At 43.5% G+C, this 21037-nt stretch overlaps 1 protein-coding gene across 12 annotated transcripts in view; it reads right to left on the bottom strand.

Annotated features, from left to right (window-relative positions):
• The window catches only part of CHUK (component of inhibitor of nuclear factor kappa B kinase complex), a 153694-nt gene that overhangs the window by 97887 nt on the left and 34770 nt on the right, over positions 1-21037 (bottom strand). The gene's annotated exons all lie outside the window — the stretch shown is intronic.

Below are 21037 nucleotides of genomic sequence, written 5' to 3'. Positions count from 1 at the left end.
TCTCCCACCAAGTTCATATAGAAGTTGAATAGAACTGGGGACAAGATGTGCCTTGTGGCACTCCCTGGCACAAGTACTGGGGGCTGAAAAATAATCACCCAATGCTATTTCCATTGCTATGCAATGCTATTTGCTGCAACCAGCCCTGCACATAAGAGCAGAACCACTGTAAAACAGTGCTCCCTGCCCCCAACTCATGGAGACAGGCCAACAGGATATCAAAAGCTGCTGAGAGATCAAGCAAGAGTAATAGAGTTGCACTCCCCCTACCCCACTCCTGATAAAAGTCATCCATCAGGGTGACCAAGGCCAATCCAGTACTAAAACCAGGTGTGAACCCAGACTGAAATGGGTCTACGAAAATCAGTTTTTCCCCCAAGAGTGCCTGGAGCTGGGCCATTACCATTCTCTTCAGTACCTTCTGCAGGAAGGGGTTATTAGCAACCAGGCTATAATTGTCCCAATACTTCTGGGTCCAGAGAAGGCTTCTTCAGGAGTGGTCGCATGATTACCTCTTTAAGGGCAATTGGCACTATACCCTTTCACAACAATCTGTTCACCACAGATTGGACCCCCCACCCCCACCCAGCCATGTGCTCATGGCCATTAGTTATGATTATTAGCCATGAGAGGCAGGAGTCAAGAAAGCAAGCGGTTGGCCTGATAGCTACGAACATCTTGTCCACTTCCTTAGGTCACAGCAACTGAAACTGATCCGACAAAACCAGTAGGGTGCATTGGTCACCCTACTTAAGTCTGCCTGAAACCTGGCATCTAAGTTAGCACGAAGATGCGTGATTTTGTCCTTAAAATGGTCAGACAACTTATCACAGTGGGTCGCCAATGTTAACAACCCCCAAACCACACAGAACAGCTCCTCTGGGTGGCTGCTTGAAGATGCAACAGAATCAGCAAATTAAGCCTTTTTTGTTGCCCTCACTGCCACACAATAGGCCTTGGCATGTGTTCAGCCACCTTTGTGGGACGTTGGTCGCCAAATATGCTCTAGCTGTCATCCAGCCTGTTCCATTGACCATAGTTCTTCTGAATACCAGGCAGTACGGGCTCCACAAAGTTGGAGAGAGCACTCAGGAACGATCAGGTCAATGGCTTGTCTCAGCTCACCATTCCAAAATGAGACCAGGGCCTTGACAGGATCACCAGCTCTATCCACTAGGAAATGCCCCAGGGCATTCTGGAATCCATGAGGCTCCATAAGTCCAGGGGCAGACCATCTTAATTGGGCCCCCACACATACAGGGGGGAACTGACCTGTAAGATCAAATCTCACCAGAAATGGTCTGACTATCACAATGGATCCCTTCTATCTTCAGACCATCCATCTCATACCCAGGGAAACCTAGCTGAGGGTATGTCCTGCCCTATGTGTGGACCCCAATGGCAATCTGGGACATCCCCATGGTTGTCATGGAAGCCATGAAACCCCAAGCCTCAGTGTGGATTTTGAAGTCCCCACAACACCTCATCCAAGACTGCTTCTGCCAGCTCAGTCAGAGAGCTGCAGTGCAACAGAGTGGGCGGTACACGAGCAGGATCCACAATCTGTCCCTGTAGTCCCACATTGCGTGCAGGCCCACAAACCCTAATCCTGGGTGGAGGGGTCTTCTGGTGAGGATTATGGAATCTCTGTAAACCATGGTAACTCCCCCCACCCCCAATCCTCCGGCTTGTGCTAGTGCTGCACTGAGTTCCCAGTTGGGCACAGCTTGCCAACCAGGTCTTGGTGATGCATGCCAGGTCGACTCATGAGGTCTTATTATGAATCAGCCTAGAATTCAGCAGCAGCATCGCAGGCCAGAGGGCACAGGGGAAGAGCTACCAGAATCCTGAGAGATTGTAGAAGGGCCAGAAAAGGGGAAAGCCTATAGACATCTGTCTCTCCTTCTTCCCAGATGACCCACTCTCCCACCGATGCCATATCTCCCTTGGCTCAGGACTACTGCTATAGGGGTGCCCCTCTCAACCACCACCCCCAATTCACCAAGGCACATGATGATTCTTAACCGATCACACACACATGCATACACTTGATTCACTAACACAACCAAAAGTAAATGAAATCCACCTCCACACACACACAATCACCCCTCCCTCCCTCTTTCACTAAACTCACCACATCTATTCACCTCATATAATCACTCACATTCATCAGGTTACCCACTTACTTCACTCATCCCTTTGATATCAACAGTCTGTCAATAATCACCCGAGGCCACTGTTAAAAAAAATACCAGCCAAGCCAACAAGAACACTGGAGATATATTTTTTTCATAGGAAGGGTTGGTCATAGAGCCAGGCTGGAATGCTGCAGAGCCCAGCCTCAGCCCCACCTCTCAACTGGGTCCAACTATCTGGTACACAGCTAATCCTTCACCCTAGTCATGTGCTTCTTTCACACACTGTCTGTTGCCCAGAAATCCCTTATAACCCAATCTAGAAGCATGTAGCTGTCACCTAGGGGATTTATATCTGGACCCAGTCTCAAAGCAGTGGCAGGCCTGTCAATTTGGCCACCTCTCTCCGGCAAATGGAGGACATAATGTTGGTTCCTCCTAGAACAGCAGGGAACAGATTTTCCAATGCGCCCTCTGCTCCAGGGATGATCTTCTACCCAAACAGCTTTGCCCAAAGCTAAACTGGAGGGGTATTAGCTATTTTAGAGGATGTTATTGTAGTGGGACATTCCAGAAGACCATTGTGATCACGAGGAGGGTGGCAGTGGTGTATGACAGTGGTTTCCCCTATGCTCAGATCGCCTTACCTGAATCTCCTCTGTGCCTGGCTTTCTCCTAGCTATTCGGAGAGAGTTAAGGGAGGACATTCCAGACAAAATAGCCAGGTGTAAGGGATAAGCTAGATATACCAGTTGTATGTATATGACCTTGAAGCTAAGGGCCCACTAAATAGTCTGCCAAATCTGTGAGAATGTAACAGTAGTGCAGGTAGTTAATTACTGATATAATATAAAAAGCCCAAGAGAACCCATAATGAAGAATCTCTCTGTGAGCAAGAATCACGATACACACCATGGCTGACCAGCCCTACGATACATCTGTTACTGTAATGGGTTCCCAGTAACTGAAGGGATGTAAGGTGTCTGTACTTGTCTTTTCCTTTCCATGTTTCTTTTGCTGTTACTATCTTACATCTCCCTTGAAATAATATCTGGGAAAGGAAAAAACCTGGAGTGTATTGCCTTGTCCGAATCCTAAAGAACCTCCACCCCAGGCGGAACAGTTATTTATCTATTTATAGATGCCATATTTCTGCCTGACAACAGGCAGAGCTGGCTTCAGGTTTTTGTGTAGCACTGGGCAACAGAGTATCAGTGGCCCCGCTTTGATACTACCCATTTGGCACTGCCCGTTCCTCCTCTAACCACGCCCCTTCCCTCTTTGGCCCCTCCATTTCAGCCCTTCCCTCTCTAAATTTAATAGAATTTTTATCCAACATGACAACTCCCTGTTGTGAAAAGAAAAATAGAAACTTTTGAACTTCACTGGTTGCTTTTTAGTATGTTTTATTTATTTATTTATTTCATTTATACCCCGCCTTTTTCCCTCTTGCAAGGAACCCAAGGCAGCTTACATTATCCTCCTCCTCTCTATTTTATCCTCACAACAACCACCCTGTGAGGTGGGTGGGGCTGAGAGTGTGTGACTGGCCCAAAGTCACCCAGTGAGCTTCCATGGCCGAGTGGGGACTAGAACCCAGATCTCCAAGCTCCTAGTCCAACACTCTTGCCACTACACCGGCTCTATATTTAAAATTAGATATTAGCAGAAAATACAAACATCAAAATCAGACCACCAGAAGTTACTCCTCTATTACCAAGAAGCTGAGCCATGATGGCTTTAGATATGTGTAGTTTATATTTTTGCATTCTTGTTGGCATCACCCTAGCACTTGACTAATATGTACTGTTGCTCTCAGAAAAGCTGCACAGATAAGACTCATGGCAGGAGCAAGAGGATCCTAATGCTAGTGGCTGATGTAAATGAATTTGTTTGCCCTATCTGTCCTCTAGCGTAATTAATTAAAGGAGTTGCCCTGCTGCAGTATGTGAAGCATGGGTACTCGGGATACATGTAAATACTTCCCTAAACTATCAAGTCACTACTCTAGCTAGACAACCCACGAGAGCTGGACTGGGAGCCGGGAGATCCGGGTTCTAGTCCCCACTCGGCCATGGAAGCTCACTGGGTGACTTTGGGCCAGTCACAGACTCTCAGCCCAACCTACCTCACAGGGTTGTTGTTGTGAGGATAAAATGGAGAGGAGGAGGATAATGTAAGCCGCCTTGGGTTCCTTGCAAGAGGAATAAAGGCGGGATATAAATGCAATCATCATCATCATCATCATCATCATCTAGATTACTGGCAGGAAACCTGGTCCAAAGAAGTGTCCGCAGCCCAAGATAGATCAGCGTGTGAAAGCACCAACTGGGCACCTCTTGTGGTTTCCCTTTTGTTCTGTATAACTTTACTTCATCATCATCTTTATTACGGTCACTGACCAGACTTTGAACATACAAAAATACAAAGATCCACAAACACATTTAGGGAATAAACAGTAAAATCAGTTCTGAAGAGATTGTATTCTCATAGCATTCAAAAAGAATTTAGCAAAAGCCTTGATTGTATCCCTATCCTCTGTTGTCCTAACACAGTAAAGAAGTACATTTATATCTGATCTAGTATCACACAGTATTTTCTCTCTAATCTCTATATAAAAGAAACAGCAAAGTAAGACATGAATAACTAATTCGATTTTGTTCCTTACACATGGGCATAAACGATCTAAAAGACTAGTTTCCTGAAACCTCAATTGTAACAGAGCAGAGGGTAAGACATTAAATCTTGCCAAAGTAAGTGCATGCCAATATTTGGGAATGTTAAGGATTGAGAAATATTTCACTTCTACCAGCCCATAACTCAGATTTGCACCCAAAAACAGAGGAGAACAAGTTCTATCCGCTGCAGAACTTAAAACTTGTAGATCATAATCCCTGACCCTTTGAGACAGAAGAGCTCTGGCCTGCTTAGCTTCCATCACTAGTACAGACTCTGAGCATAGGCCCAAAGAACTGATCTTATTCCAGAGCAATTTCATCCACTCAGAAACATAAGGGTCATTATGTATCTTTTATAAGTAACCTAAGGATCCAGGGCCATACAAGCGGATCAAACAATGTAATGCGCTAATCCAAGCTCTAGAGGTGATTGTCTGTAGGCCAGTTTCCAACAAGAGAGCAAGAGTTGCCACGCATTTTGTAAGACCAAGGATGGAGCGTATGAAAGCTGCCTGCACAGATTCCATTGAAAAGTTAACAGCTTTGATCCAGACTGCAATGCCATACACCAACTGCATAGGTTACTTAGCCTTAAAAACATGAACTGCAGCAGGGACAAATTGAACAGAACCTTATTATTGCAGCAGCTGTATTGTTAGCTAATGCTCTAGCCCTATCTCTCTGCAGAGACCAGTTGAGAGTTTTATGAAAGTATATACCGAAATATTTATAGCCTGAAATTTGTTCAACACGATTCCCATTCACAGACCATCCAAAAGTCCTCCTGTGTCTTGAAAAAAAAACATTTTAGATTTATTATAGTTAATTATGACTTTACTGGTCTCTCAAAAGCATGTCTTTTGCAAACCTTACTCAGCTCCCTGTAATTTGATCAAGTAGCCAGGAACCTCCTTGAGGTTTCCTTTCATTCCAAGAAATAACAGATCTGTTTTGTCCCATCTTGAGTCTGCCCCAAATCATTGCCCCTTTATCTGAAGTCTATAACTGCCCTTGAGTTGAGGCTGTTCATGTGTGGGACTCTAGCACTCTTCCTCTCCTACTCTGGTGCCTAGCCCACATTTCCAGGGCCAGAGTTTCTCTCCCCCTTTTTGCTTGAACTGCATCTCCCCCTTTTATACCAGGACAGAGCTTCACACCCTGATCATAGAATCACAGAATAGTAAGGTTGGAAGGGGCCTATAAGACCACTGAGTCCAACCCCCTGCTCAATGCAGGAATCCAAGTAAGAGCATCCATGACAGATGGATCCTGAATGCCTCCGGTCCAGCTTCATCCTGAATGCCTCTGGTGCAGGAGAGCCCACCACCTCCCTAGGGAATTGGTTCCATTGTCATGTTGCTCTAATAGTCAAGACGTTTTTCCTGATGTTCAGCTGGAATCTGGCTTCCTGTAACTTGAGCCCATTATTCCATGTCCTGCGCTCTGGGATGATCGAGAAGAGAACCTGGCCTTCCTCTCTGTGACAAATTTTCAAGTACTTGTTTCCAGTCCTCAGATCATCTTCACTGCCCTCCTTGGAATCCTCTCCAGTTTGTCTACATCCTTCTTAAAGTGTGGTGCCCAGAACTGGACACTGTACTCCAGATTAGACCTAAACAGTGCTGAGTAGAGGGGAACTAGTACTTCCCAGGATTTGGAAGCTATGCTTCCATTAATGCAGCCCAAAAGAGCATCTGCCTTTTTTGCAGCCACATCACATTGTTGGCTCCTATTCAGCTTGTGATCTACAACAATTCCAAGATCCTACCCACTTGTAATATTGTTGAGCCAAGTATCTCCCATCTTGTAACTGTGCATTTGGTTTCTTTTTCCTAGGTGCAGAACTTGGCATGTATCCCTATTAAATGTCATTCTGCTGTTTTCCGCCCAGCACTCCAGTCTGTCAAGATCACTTTGAATTTTGTTTCTGTCTTCCAGGGTATTAGCACTATCCCGCCCAATTTCGTGTCATCTGCAAACTTTATCAGCATTCCCTGCACCTCCTCCTCCAAGTCATTCATACAAATGTTGAAGAGCACTGGGCCCAGGACTGAGCCCTGCAGTACCCAGCTCCCCAGTTTAAGAAAATCCCACTGATAAGCACTCTTTGAGTCTGATTCTATAGCCAACTGTGGATCCACCTGAGAGTTGTTTCATCTAGCCCACTTTTTACTAGTTTGCTAATCAGGATATCATGGGGCACCTTATCAAAAGCTTTGCTGAAGTCAAGATATATTATGCGCACAGTATTCCCACAGTCCACAAGGGGGGTTACCTGATCAAAAAATGAGATCAGATTCGTCTGGCAGGATTTGTTCTTGACAAATCCATGTTGGCTTCGAGTAATCAAGCATTGTTGTCAAGGTGCTTACAGATAAAGTAAAATCCAGGGTACACATTTGGCTACACTCAGCTTTTGCTTCCCTTAGAACCAAGAACTCAAGTATAACATGGTCACTTTTCCCCAGAGTTCCCGTAACTACTACTTCATCCACTAAGTCATCTCTGTGGGTTAGGATCAAGTCAAGGATAGCTGATCCTCTAGGTCCTATCTACAATTTCTGTACAAGGAAGTTATCTGCCACACACGTCAGGGATCTCTTGGAGGGGCCATGTTTTGCAGAATTTGTCTCCCAACAAGTATCAGGGAAATTGAAGTCCCCCATTACCCCTACATTTTGCATCCCTGAAACACTGGCAATTTGCTTTTCAAAAGTTTCATCCTCATCTTCTCCTTGATTGGGTGGCTGGTAGTAGAATTCAACCACCATGTTCCTTTTATTCTTTGCTCCATTTATTTTAACCCAGATGCTCTCGATGGGGCTACCAAGCTCATCCTCCTGCATTTCTGGGCAGAGATATGTATTTTTCACATACAGTGCAACTCCACCTCCCATTCTGTTCCTCCTCTTCTTTGAACAAGTTATATCCTTCAATTGCTGTATTCCAGTCATGGGAGCCATCCCACCAAGTTTCAGTTACACCTATCAAGTCATAATTTCCCCCCCTTATTAAGAGTTCAAGTTTGTTCTGTTTGTTTCCTATACTCTGGGCATTAGTATATAGACATCGAAGACCATGTGCTTCATAGTCTGGCCTTCTTTCTACATGTGTCTGAAGACTATTATTGGGCGCTATTAGAGCTGTTCTCTCTGTTGTGGTGCACGAGCCTTCGTCCATTGTTACCCCCAACTTTATGTCTCCCTCCCCCGTAGGATTCAGTTGAAAGCCCTCCTGATAAAGTTCTTCATGCCATGCCCAAACACATTCTTCCTAGCCTTTGTGAGGTGCAACCCATCCCTTGCCAACAATCCATCTTCCAGGAAGTATAGCCTATGGTCCCAGAATCCAAATCTCTTGCGTCAGCGCCACCTTTGTAGCCATTCACCCGGAGTATTTTCCTTTCCCTTTCTGTCCCTCTTCTAACTACTGGAAGGATGGATGAGAAAACTATCTGGGCCCCAAAGTTCTGGAGTTTCCTTCCCAAAGCTTCAAAGTCTGACATGATTTCTTTGTAGCTCCGCTTGGCAGTATCATTTTTTCCCACATGGATGAGAGGAAAGGGATACCTGTCAGTGGGCTTTATGAGTGTAGGCAACCTTTCAGTCACATCTCTAATCCATCCCCCTGGGAGACAGCAAACCTGGAGAGTCTAGTTTTTGCGACATACTTGGGTTTCAATCCCATGCAGCAAGGAGTCTCCCATAACTACTACTCTTCTCTTCTTGGTGTTGTAGGCCTTGGTTTCATTGCCACTGCCTGCCTGACCTTCAGCCTCTTGGCTCTCTCCCATGCGAGGTCCCCTGTAATTCTTCCTCTGCAGGCTGTCCTCCAGTCTCATCCTCAAGTACCTGGAAATGGTTCCATAGTTCCACTGGTGCAGATTGGCTTCTAGTTCTTCTGCTCCTAAGTGTCACCCTTTTCCAAGGAGTCTCCTCTACTTCATTTTTCCTTGCCTCTGCATTTTCCCCTTCTGCCTCAGCTTGCTGTTGCTCTTCTAGCTCCTGTACTTCACTTTGCTGCTGTAGTTCCACCGTTCTAAGAACTCTTCGTCTTCTCTTATTCTTTGGAGGATTGACACTTGCTGTTCTAGTCCTCTTACTTTTTCTTCCAGCAGTGTAATTAACTTGCACTTGTTGCACATGTAGGCCATGTTGTTCTCAGGCAAGAAAACAAACATTGCACACGCCTTGCAGGTCACCACCACTGGAGAGTCTTTTCCTTCCATAGCCTCTATTCCCTTTATCTTCCTAGCTTTCTGATTGTACTGGGATAGCCTGCGCTTTGTCCTCTATTCAGTGAATGTTAACAACAGAGTCCCACTGGTATGGGAGTGTGTGTGCTGCAAGAAAAAGAAATTTTAAAAAATTGTTAGGGACCTCCCCTGCCAAACTCCCCTGGCAAACGCCTGTTTGCTCGCTCTGATCGCTCGCTCTCTGGGAGCTTGCCTGCTTGTCTAGCCCCTAGACCAGCCAGAGCAGCTTCCTCTGCTCAGCTAGGAGACGGGAAACAGGAGGCTGATGAAGCACCCATTATGATTTCTCAGCTAGCTTCCATTTGTGGAAGCTCAATCACACTGTGAGTTCATTATCTCTGCCTGGGCCTCCCTATGACAACAAATTTGGGGTCACTGACCTTTTGCAGCCCGCTCGGAAACATAGGGAACCATGCCTATGTAGTGAGAGAAAGTAACACCTTTTGACAAGAATAGTAAGTTTGATGCTAAAAATAAATTCCTAAAACTGTACATATGAAGTATTCCCAGGCTTCCACATTTTTGCTTGTCCTGGGAAGTGTGCCACCCCCCCCCCCCCGCAAGCAATTAGCCTTCCTCCACACCTTAGAGCTGCAGAGGAGGGCAAGGATTGTTGTTTCAGTTGTGTGGCAATCCCCTGCCCAATTTCAAGGCTGGGAGGAAGGTCAGTGGGGCACTTTCTTGCACCTTGCCTTGGAGTGGCCATACTGACAAGTGGCCTGCCAGTCTTTTCTGCAAGGTAGACAGTTTGAGAACTCCTGTATTAGACGGAGAACAACTATCATGCCCTCTTATGCCTCTGGCTTCAGCATTTATATCGAGATTTGTTTAAACCAGTCTGCCCATTATATTCAAGGCAGGCAGGAAAATGTGTTTTAAACAAATCAGGATATGAAAATGAAATCTGTAACACACAGCAACAGAGTCAGACCCAAACTACAAGTCATGCAGTTAAAGAAACATAACTTATCTTTTTAAAATCTCCAGGGCAATATTCCATAGCCAAAAGTGGGACATCATTAACAAGGAAATTAATCTGTTCAAGCATTTCACAGGCTTTTAAACATTGGGGTAGTTCAACCACGGTTTATTAGGCCAGGATCGTTGCATCATTGGTTCAAAAGAGTCCTTTCATAACAGTCAGCATTGTCAAGGGAATTTTAAATCAAGAAAGCTTTGCGGGTATGTTATGACTGATCATGATCTGATAAAGAAAATACCTCGGCTTCAAATACTGCTAAAACAGTTTGTTTAAATTCAACCTTTGACTGTAAGACATTATTGCCATGTTCAATGAAATCCATTATATATGGAAATTCTTGTAGTTCCAAGATAAATGAAATTCCTCACTTCTTATTTTAATAAAACCATTGAACTCTTTCAAATGTGGACTCTTTCACAGTTGGGAATCACTTTTTTCTGAGCAGCTCCCATGAGCATCTCGGGTAATGTAATGTTTAAATGATCCAACCATGGGGGTGGGAGAAACATGTGGATCTTTCACAAGTAACAGACAACCCCCCACCATGACCATGATTCTTGTGATTAGCCACACCCACATGATTGGGGGCCTTAAATGTTACCATATCCTGGAAGTTTCCAACATGGTGCCCTTGGGCACACATATTCCTACCAAGGCCTTCTCTGGTGCCTGTGTGGGGCCCTCTTTTTTCCTCTTTTTGGAGGGTGGTGGAAGCAAAGGGTCAAGCACTGTTCACCCACATGTTGTGGCAGTGGTAGAAGGAGTGCTGAGCTGTCGGGCCTCTTTTTTCCTCCACAGAGGGTGCAAAGCAAGGATTCATTCCCCATTCACCTGTATGTTGCTTTGGGCAGGCTATGGACCAATAGGCCTTTTTTCCCCTGCAGAGGCCCACAACAAGGAGTCATTCCACACTCACCCACTTGTTGCCATTGGTGCTAAGCAGCAGCGCTGGCCAGCAGCCCTCTTTTCTATGGGGACTGTGGGTGAGCAATGCAAGGGGTCATTCTCTACTCACCCACAAGTTATTTGTGGTGCCAGGGGGAGTGCTGGGCCTCCATGGGTGGGCGGGCAGGTGAAGCTAGAAATCATTCCTTGCTTGTTGTTGCTGGTGATGACAATAGGAGGAGTGCTGGGCCACTGCACTTCATTTTCTTCCATGGGTGGTGGGTGGTCAATGAGAAGTCATTCCCCACTCGCCCACATGTTCATGGCAGAGGTGGCAGCCCTCAGATGTATTTTCATAGGTATGTGTGGAAATCTTTGATATTTGTAACGTATGCAAGATAATGTAAATGTTTGTTTAAAGTGTAAAATGTTATCCAGATAAGTTAGAGTTAATGGAATGTGGGTGTGTAAGTGAAAGGTGGGAGGGGCTTGTGAGTGAAAGAATTCTAAGGTGTTTAAAAGAAGAATACAGAAAGTTTAAGGGTTTAGGGATTCAGTGAATGTACATCTAGTGAGTGGGGTTTGCGGAGAAGGGTTTAGAAGGGATAGGTAGGTAGATTAAAACTCAGTACAGGATGATTAAATAATAACCTATATAACTCTTCTTGTATTTAATAAAATTTTACTTGTTTTATTATATATGCTGGTTTGAGTTAACACAACCAATTAGAAATGTCTATTTTCCTGTTACTACTCCTGTATTGGTTAAAGAAAACCGGTTAACCTATTAGCTGTCTCCTTGACACAAAGTAAAAGCGCTGAAGCTTTGGGATTCAGTGAGGACAACTGGCCAAAGCTGAGGCAGACATCCTGGGTTTTTTTTTTTTAGTTTCAATAGGTGGAAACTGGAGGGAGAATAACCTGGAGCAAGAACGTCACAATGTTCCCTCCCCCAAAGACCCTGTGTCACAGAGTTGAGTTGGTGGGGGTGGTTCTGCTCTCTCCCTCACCCCACCAAAATAAACCAGTAAGGTTAAGGCGCTCTCCCACACACCTTTGACTTTCCCCTCTTCCCTTTCTGATCCCCTTCTCTCTCCCCCTACTACTTTCTCTTCTGTGGGGAACGAATAAATAGGTACCCAAACCCCTGCAATAATGGGATAATAAAGCTGGGCTACATTACAGGGCTGTCATAAGCCACTCTCTCACAGCCATAGGTTTCAAACCCCTGAATTACAGGGATAATAACTACAGGCTGTATTTGCATTTGGACTGGCAGGCCTGGTTTTTTTTAATGTTAAACCTTTTAATATCATGTTTTTCACATGAAAAAAAGACTAAACTGGAAAGAGCAAGGATCCCTGCCTTTGCTTCTATCTTTGGGGGGCATGGGGGACGTGGTGCTGCCTAATCACAGCTATACTAAAGTCCTGGATTTTGCCATTAACATTCTATAAGTGTCTGCCTAGGAGGCAGAAATTTAACAGATACAGTCTATACCCTCCCATCATATAGAAGAGTGTGGAATTTTCTGCCTGTTATGTGCAAGCATTGCATGACTTCAGTCCTCATGGATCCTGGTGATTTTTACAGGGAATACTCTCGCAAACTAACATCAAATTAAAGCTGATATCAATGTCTGTGAATTGTACTGCAAAATTCACACAGATACAGGAATTTCAGCACCACCATGGTGCATAAACATGGAATGGAAGCACAGTCTTATGGATCCTTATGATTTTTACAAGGGTCCCCCCAAAATCACAGATCACATCTGTGTCCAAAGATGTGTTCTGTATTTCATGGTGGGGTGTTGTTGTTTTTTGAGGGGGGGGGATCCCATGTAAAAACCATGAGGATCCATGCTTCAGTTCCATGTTTTTACTAGGGATGTCAGAGAATTCCGCCACGGATCTTGGGAAGGCCGAATGCCAGCGCATTCAGCCCCCCGAAATCTGTGGCGGAATGGCCTGCCACCCCCCCGTGGATCCCCCCGGGACGAGACTTACCTGGGGCGGATCTTCCGGGTGGCGGCGGCTCCGGCCGGTCTTCCGACCGGCCGCCACCACCGCCATTTCCCATGTAAAAAAAAAAAAAGTGTGATGTGATAGGCTACGTAAAGATTTACGTAGCCTATCACGGCTAGGTTAAAAAAAAACACGTGATAGGCTACGTAAATCTTTACGTGGCCTATCACGTCTGACTTTAAAAAAAAACCACGCGCATACGCAAATGGCGGCGGCTACGGCCATTTGCGTTCTTTATTTTGGCCCGTCTTAGTCTACATAAATATTTACATAGACTAAGACAGGCCAAAATAAAGAAAGCAAATGGCGGCGGCCGTAGCCGCCGCCATTTGCGTACGGCCGTGTTTTCTTTTCTTTTTTAAGTCAGACATGATAGGCTACGTAAAGATTTACGTAGCCTATCACGGCTGACTACAGGGACGCAAACAGTGGTGACTACGGCCGCCGCCATTTGCGTCCCTGCTAGCCAGCGGCCGGATGTCCGGCTGCTGGTGGAGCCGGCCGGCAGCTCCGCAGAATCCCTGCGGAGCACAGCCGGCCGGCGAGGATTCCGGGGGGAGGGATGGAGCGCCTTCCCCCCCACCATCAACATAATCCGCGAAAGGTAAGTCACTTTCGTACATCCCTAGTTTTTACACCATGGCAGCACTGGAAATTATTGGAATCACTATTTTAACATTTCAGTCCATTGGGAGAGATGTGATCTGTGATATGATGATGGCTTGGGGAAGATCTCAAGTAAAAAACATGCAAATTCAAAAGGATGCATTCTCCAAAATCTCAAGAACTGGCTTGTGAAAGGAATCTTCAGTATTTTATTCATTTTCCTGCTGTCTTCTGTTTAGGAATCGAATCTGGTCTGGAAACATTCAGTGCACCAGGAGTGGCAGAGGATTGTAGCCTGAGTCCAACTGCTAGGGTGGAGGAGGAGGGCTGAAGCTCCCCAAGGCTTTAAAAAGCTTCAAGTTCCTTTCTTTTTCTTTTTTGGCGTCAACATGGAATTCTCCCCCCTCTCCCACTCCCTCCCTTTCTTCTACTGACAGAGTTTGAGATATTTACATTTCAGAACTTGAATTCTGTGTATATGTGTATATATGTAATTATGCATATATATGTGTGCATATATTTCTATATCAGGCACTAGGGATACAATATCATGCTTGGCTTGAACCAGTTTGTTGGCAGGGGGAGCGGGGGGGGGGGAGAGCTGTGTGGGCAGAATATGCTGCCATCTGGCCTGGAAGGGTTTTTGTCTCTTTCCTTTTTTCACTTTTTCTTTCCTTATGGACTTTTGGTCTGTTTTTAATTTTTGTTGTATTTCTTTTATTTTTTATTGGGCAATAGGACCTGACGTTGGTTGATTTCTGGATTTCTTTTTCTTTTTCACTTTCTTCTCATAATATATGGTTATTAGACAATTTATTTGTCTGGCTTGTTGTTAACATCATAAGTACAGTCCTAGATATTTTGAATATACAATGGTGGTAGTGTTTGTGTATGGGTTGTTTTGTGGAGACTGAATGCTTTAGAAATAGGAGTAGCGTATGGAGTAGCTTTCAAATATGGAAGGAGTAGCTTTCAAATTCATATAGTATATGAATCTGTATGAATTCTGTATGTGTGAGACTTGTAAGACTCTGCATACACTGTAAATGGGGTGGCAAGGATGGGATGGTGGGTGTAAATAAGTGTTTTAGGGTGAAATCCTAGGGCACTAGACAGTGGCTAGATGGCCATAGGATTTTTCAGTTCTCGAGAACCGACGTTGGAGCCAGCACTCGGAGGTCAGTTCCCAGAAAACCGCCTCCCCTCCTCCTCCCCCACCACTTCATAGGGGGCGTGGTTCGTCCCTGGCTCTGAGCACAGAAGGGCAGCGCAGAGCTGGGGGAAAGGGGGCGCTCCTGGCAGCAGGGAGTGGGGACGGCGGCAGCGCCAATATGACGTTTCCTATGTGCTGTCCGGCCTCCTCCCAACCCCCCTGCTCTGAGCCGCCCCGGCTAGACAGCCAAAAATTCAGGGCGACCAGACTGTGGAGGAAAAGATTCTTATAGAAAACTAATTTTTTGGTGGAAGACTTTGCAAAGATTGGGTAGGAGAAATTGGGTAAGAGTGGCAATTCTAAGAAAGTTAAGGGAACAGTTATACATAAAAAGCACCAATATTGGGGTTACAAGCAATATCTGATCCAGAGGGATGCTTTCTTATTTTGGTGGTTAAATATACAGATATGGTAATCACCATGGTGAATGCTTATGGCCCTAATTTGGATTCGCCTATTCTGTTTAATGCGTGATTTAGGATGCAGTTCTATGGGTTCTGCCCTTGATAATCGTAAGCCCCTGAACTCAGAGGGTTACGATCATCCTATCTCATGCAGGGGGAGCAGCGGACGTGATCTTCACTTCCACATCCTCCTGCCTGCATTTTTTGCTAGATGGGCTTTTTTCCCTGTGTAGCTGGGGCACTTTGGAGAGGGAGGGAGGGAAGGAGGCTGAGGAGGCCTCAGGATAACTCATCCCCAGTCTCCTCCCCTCCCCGCCCAATGAAATGCCCCCTTCTCCAAGGTCGAGTTCCCAACCTCAGAGAGCAGCCAGTGTGGTTCTTTTCATGCTGGCTGTGAGGGAGAGTGGGGGGGGGGGTTGGAGGTCTGATTCCCCCCTCCGAGATCAGAGTGCTGTCTCCGACCTTGGATCGGGGAATCTGAAATATCCTATGTCCCCTCAGACACTGTCTAGGGGCTTTAGGATTGCTCCCTCCATCACTTGCCTACTATTACTTATGATCATCTCATAATTGGTAGGGATTTTAATGAGATTCTGGACCAAATTTTGGACAGGAGTAATCCCCCTTGCAAATTTCACTCTGTCATCCATTCAAATTGAAGGCTTATATGTCTGACTTAGGTTTGACTGATGCATGGCATATGTTGCATCCTTTGGGGTGGGTTATACCATTGTTCTGCCTTTGCAACAAATTTGTTTTAGATAGATTCTTTTTTGGTTTCTTCTCCATTATTTTGATATGTGACAGCATGTGATATTGATACAATTACTATCTCGGACCATGCTCTGGATCATTTAGGAATCAAATTACCTAATTCTGTTAAATCTTTTGGTGCTTGGCGCATGAATGTTTCACGGCTTAATTATGGTAATTTTAAAATGCAGATGGCTTCTGAATTTAACAAATATTTTGAGATTAATGAGCGTTTAACCATGTCTTGTGCTATTCAATGGAAGGCTTCTAAGGTTTATATGAGGGGAAGGATTATTTGCATATGCTTCTCACAAGAAAAAGATCAGACAAGAGGAGAAACTGAATAAAACAGTGAGGTCCTTATTAAGTCAGTTTGCAGCTTGTCCCTCCCCAGACCTCTGTCAAAGACTACAATGTGCTAAAGATGAATTGAATAGACTACATTAATCTAAAGCAGAATTTGCACTGACTTGTCTCCATCAGAGGTATTGGGAAAGTGGAGAAAGGCCTGGCAAGATTCTGCTATTTCAGTTAAAAAGAAATTGAATTCTATTCCATTGATCAAAGATAACCATAATAATATATACATACAACCCCAAAAGATATAAATTTAGAGTATCAAACAAATTATTAGGAACTATATAGGGAGGACAGGTTGCCTACGAGTCAGGAATCTGAAATTTTTTTTTCAGGTTTGGTCCTTCCACAAATGGATTTGCAGCAAAAGGAGCTACTTGCAGAGCCTCAGCAGAGAGAAAAAGTTAAGTGTGTCACCAAGAATATGAGGAATGGGAAAGCTCTGGGGCCAGATGGCTTTCCTATAGAAAGGTATAAACCACACTTATTTATTAGACTTGTCTTCCAGGCTTTTTTGTCTTTATTGTAAAGCTTTTGAATCAAGAACTTTATCCATCTCTTTATATGATGCTTATATATCAGTTATCCCGAAACCTGGCGAAGCTCATACCAACTGTGCAAATTATAGGCCAATTTCCTCTATCAATGTGGATGCTAGATATTAATGGCAATTCTGGCTAATAGATTTCAGCATGTGATACATACATTAGTGCATCCTGATTAACTGGGATTTATTCGCCAGAGACAGGCAATAGATAATTTAAAACTTGCAGTAAATCTGATTGCTTTGAATTCTAAAAGAATGGACTTGGCTGCGCTTATTTCACTTGGTGCTGAGAAAGCATTTGACAAATTATATTAGCAGTTTATGTTTGTGACCTTGGAAAAATTTGGATTTCCACAGGAATTTTTAAGATTGTTTAGAATTGTATCTATCTTTCCTGTGTCATGAGTGATCACAAATGAAATTCTTTCCAGTTTTGTTCAAGTTTGGAGCTGGGTGCAAGGCAAGGCGGTCCTGTTTCCTTTGATATTTGATTTGTGCTTGGAACCCTTGTCATGTGCAATTAGACAGAGTAGATACATTTTTGTGTACATGAGCAGGTTGACTATAAAATGGCTTTATACACAGATGCTTTGTTGTTATTCATCAGTAAGTTATAGTCTTCTATACCGAAATTAATAAGATTAATTGATACCCTTGTTACACTTTCAGGTTATACTATTAATTGGTTTGAATTAATACCTGTAAGAAGTATCAAGACACCCAAGTAGATACTAAATGACAATTTTGTTGGTGTCCAGAAGTGATAAAATATCTTGGCATATTGATGCCTAGAGATATTTCTCAAATGGTTAAAATGAATATAAGTGTGTTTCTGGCGGAAATATCTCTCGACTTGGAAAGATGGGTATCATTTAAGTACTTGGGGTAACATTAATATACTTAAGATGAATGTCTTGCCATGGGTAATTTATGTACTATGTAATATTCCTTTATACATTCCCCAAAGGTATTTTCAAAAACTTTATGCAGCATTTTGGAAGTTGGGGAGGGGGGCTGTCTCCTCTCCATTTTCCACTGAAGAGGATGTAGTTGTCAATCAAGGAGGAAGGACTTAATTCTCCAGATCTTAGTTTATATCATAAGACTTATTTGTTCATTTCATACCAATGACTGGAAAACAACTTTTTCTTTTAATACTCCTGCATGCGTTTTTTGGAGTCAACTTATTTGGCACCTCTTTCTGGCTGGTGTTAGGATCTAGGTATATTAAAAAGAAAGGAATGGCTTCACTAACCATTTTAGCAAGCAGCAAGAGAGACTTGGTATGCAATGTCTTGTCAGCTGCAGTTTGATTCATATTCTCATACTAAATTAACTTTATGGGAGAATCCAGTCTTGAAAACAGAGAGACAACCTTTTATGTGGAAGAGTTGAGTTGATAGTGGAATTTATACTTTAGATCAGTTAATAGGATTGGATGATGAGTTTTTACCATTTTCACTATTGCCGTTTAGATATCACTTACCATCTAGTGCTAGTTGGAAGTATATTCAGCTACAGCATTCATTCATTCATTCATTCATTCATTCATTCGTGATACTTATATACCACTTACTATAATAAATCCCAAAGTGATTCACGTTGGTTGGAGTCTATATATGTGCCATCAGCTATGAGTGCTTCAGCGCTTCCTACACTGTTGGAAGAATTAATTGGTTCTTTACAGAAAGCTAGGCTTACAATAGCTGTTTATAAAAGTATTTTGGAATGTTTAAAGTAGATGTTCAGAATGCCAGGGAGGAATGGAACAGAGAGCTGGAATGCTCTATGGTCATTGATCTAGTCTAATCAATGAAAGCTGACATAGCTTCTATATGTACTATTTCTGTAGATTTAAAATTGAAGCCGATTCAACAAAAATTGACATTTCAAGTATACTGGACACAACAGAGGTTTGTTAAGAAGAAGCTGGGTAGCTCTTCCAGATACTGGCGATGTAATATGACAATGCCTCATTGAGGCATATGATGTGGGCATGTTTTGTAGTGGCTTCTTTTTGGTTGGAAGTCACTGCTTATATACATTTTGTTCTTGAAACATCTGTGATAATAGCACATGTTCAAGTGCTTTTAAACTACATCCCTGTGATGTGGAGATTAACAGATAGATAGCAAAAGTGGATACTGAAAGCCTTTACAGTTGCAAAGAGACATATACTTCAAGCTTGGAAGAACAAACACCCACAGCCTATCATTCAATGGACTGAAGATCTAACAGCTCTTGCGAAATATGAATGTATCTCCTACAGGTGTCAGTCTCATACGGATGCTTATTTAGATATCTGGACTATTTATATCAATGTATATATTTGAAATAGACATGTAAAATCCTTCTTTCCCCCCTCTTTTTCAGGGTGATTTAAATGATGATTGTGTATGGATATGTTTTATGACATCTTCTTCTTCCCCTCTCTTTTTTGGTTCCCTTTTTTGTTTATTCTTGTTATATTTGCAAATAAAAAATAAAACAGAGGATCTGTTTTTGATACGACTTTTATACTCTTTTTTTCCCATGTAGCAGGTTTTCCTTTTTCTGCTGTGTTAATTTGGGTTTTTTTCCCATGCAAGGCTGTTCGTGGCTTTGTTATAAGCAACAGCCATTTTGGCTGTTATAAGCCACAGCCACACAGCTATTTTGCTATTGATGTCCACAGAATTCCACATAAGCCTAAAGGCCAAAAGGGCTGGAGACTCTTCCCCTGCCTCATGGGAGCTACGTGTGGAAAAGCAACTCTCAGGTGGCTAACATGATATTTAACGAGTCCCAGTACTGAACGGGGCTTCAAGGAGAAATACCTGTGTTTCATTTTATTCCAAATCAAATCTATAACATTAACGCACTGCTTCTTCCATTACTCTTTTTGGCCTATCCTTTTTCTAATCTGTCACAATGCGTGGGAGACTGTCTCGCTTAAATGTGTGCAGCAAAAAACCCTATTAACCAAGGAGAGCGAGAGCATGTGTCTGTATGCATATGTGTGAAATACAATGGAAGGTTTGGAACTGGCCATTTTCTTTGTCCTTCTTTAGTTCTTTTTTCTTTTGGTACAGAATTGTTTCTTTTCACAAATGTTTGACACACACACACCCTCAGGCTCAGGTCATACAAAGTTCACAAATACAGAAGGAAAACAAAAGACAGACACAAGTACCAATTTGAAAAACCTAAAAAGAAACCCCAAGCTTTTCCCCTGTAAATGAATTTCAGTTTGCTTTTTAGTGCCATAACAGACTTCTATAAGGTGCCTCAACTAGGGATGTGAGAGAAATCCACAACAGAACCAAATGATTTCGAATTTCCATGAATCCGACCCGTGGATTCTGCAGCAGAATCCGACCCGTGGATTCTGCAGACTTATTTTCTAACTTTCCTGAATTTTTGTGTACATTTTGTCATAGAAAAATGTGCAAAATTAAAAAATGGCCAAAATGTGCATTTCCCCCATAGGCTAAAGTGTGGAAACATGCATGGGGGGATTTGTGCATTTTTGCATGTATGAATTTGCACAAATTCAGAAGAAAAAAACCCAGTTCTGTCACTGGGCAGAAGACAGAATGAAAGGTGCTTGACAATCCACGAAACAGACAGAATGGATTTTACACAATCCGTACATCCTTAGCCTCAACTTTTATAAGACTTTTATAAGAAACAGGAATACCCATCTTCTCTATTGGCTGTAGAGACCAGGATTTGAGACATCAAAAGGCACATAGCCAAAGGTTGTGGGGTGACAGCAAAAACATGGACATGCAGAACTAAGGATGCATGCATACTCAAACCAAGGAACATTGGACACTGGCTGAATACCACTCTTTGAAAGGTCTTGGGTCTCATTCCATCTGTAAGAACTTCTCTCTGCCAGGAAATGATGCAGGGTCTGGAGAAGCAGCTGGAGGGCTGGATAGGGAAGCCTGCCATATCAAGCCCATGGGCGAGAGTTTTCCCATGCCTGATCTAAAGGATGCCTTTGGTTTCTTCCATTACATCTAGTTTGGTTGTTCTATGCTTACTTTACCCAAGCTCCCTAAAGCTGGTATGCCCCACAAGTCCAAAATAAGCTTGCCAAGAATGTTACTTGCCTCTGGAAAGGATAAGGAACATTTTCTGTTGCTCTACATACTGTGCACAGCAACAGAGTCAGACACAAGATCCAAAGCACAGATCCATCAATCCA

Source organism: Heloderma suspectum, chromosome 3 (assembly GCF_057233095.1).
Source record: "Heloderma suspectum isolate Gila_16-S chromosome 3, 16-S_ref, whole genome shotgun sequence".
Lineage (NCBI taxonomy): Eukaryota > Metazoa > Chordata > Lepidosauria > Squamata > Helodermatidae > Heloderma > Heloderma suspectum.
Note: the sequence above shows the minus strand (reverse complement) of the source record. Positions and strands in the feature narration are given on the sequence as shown.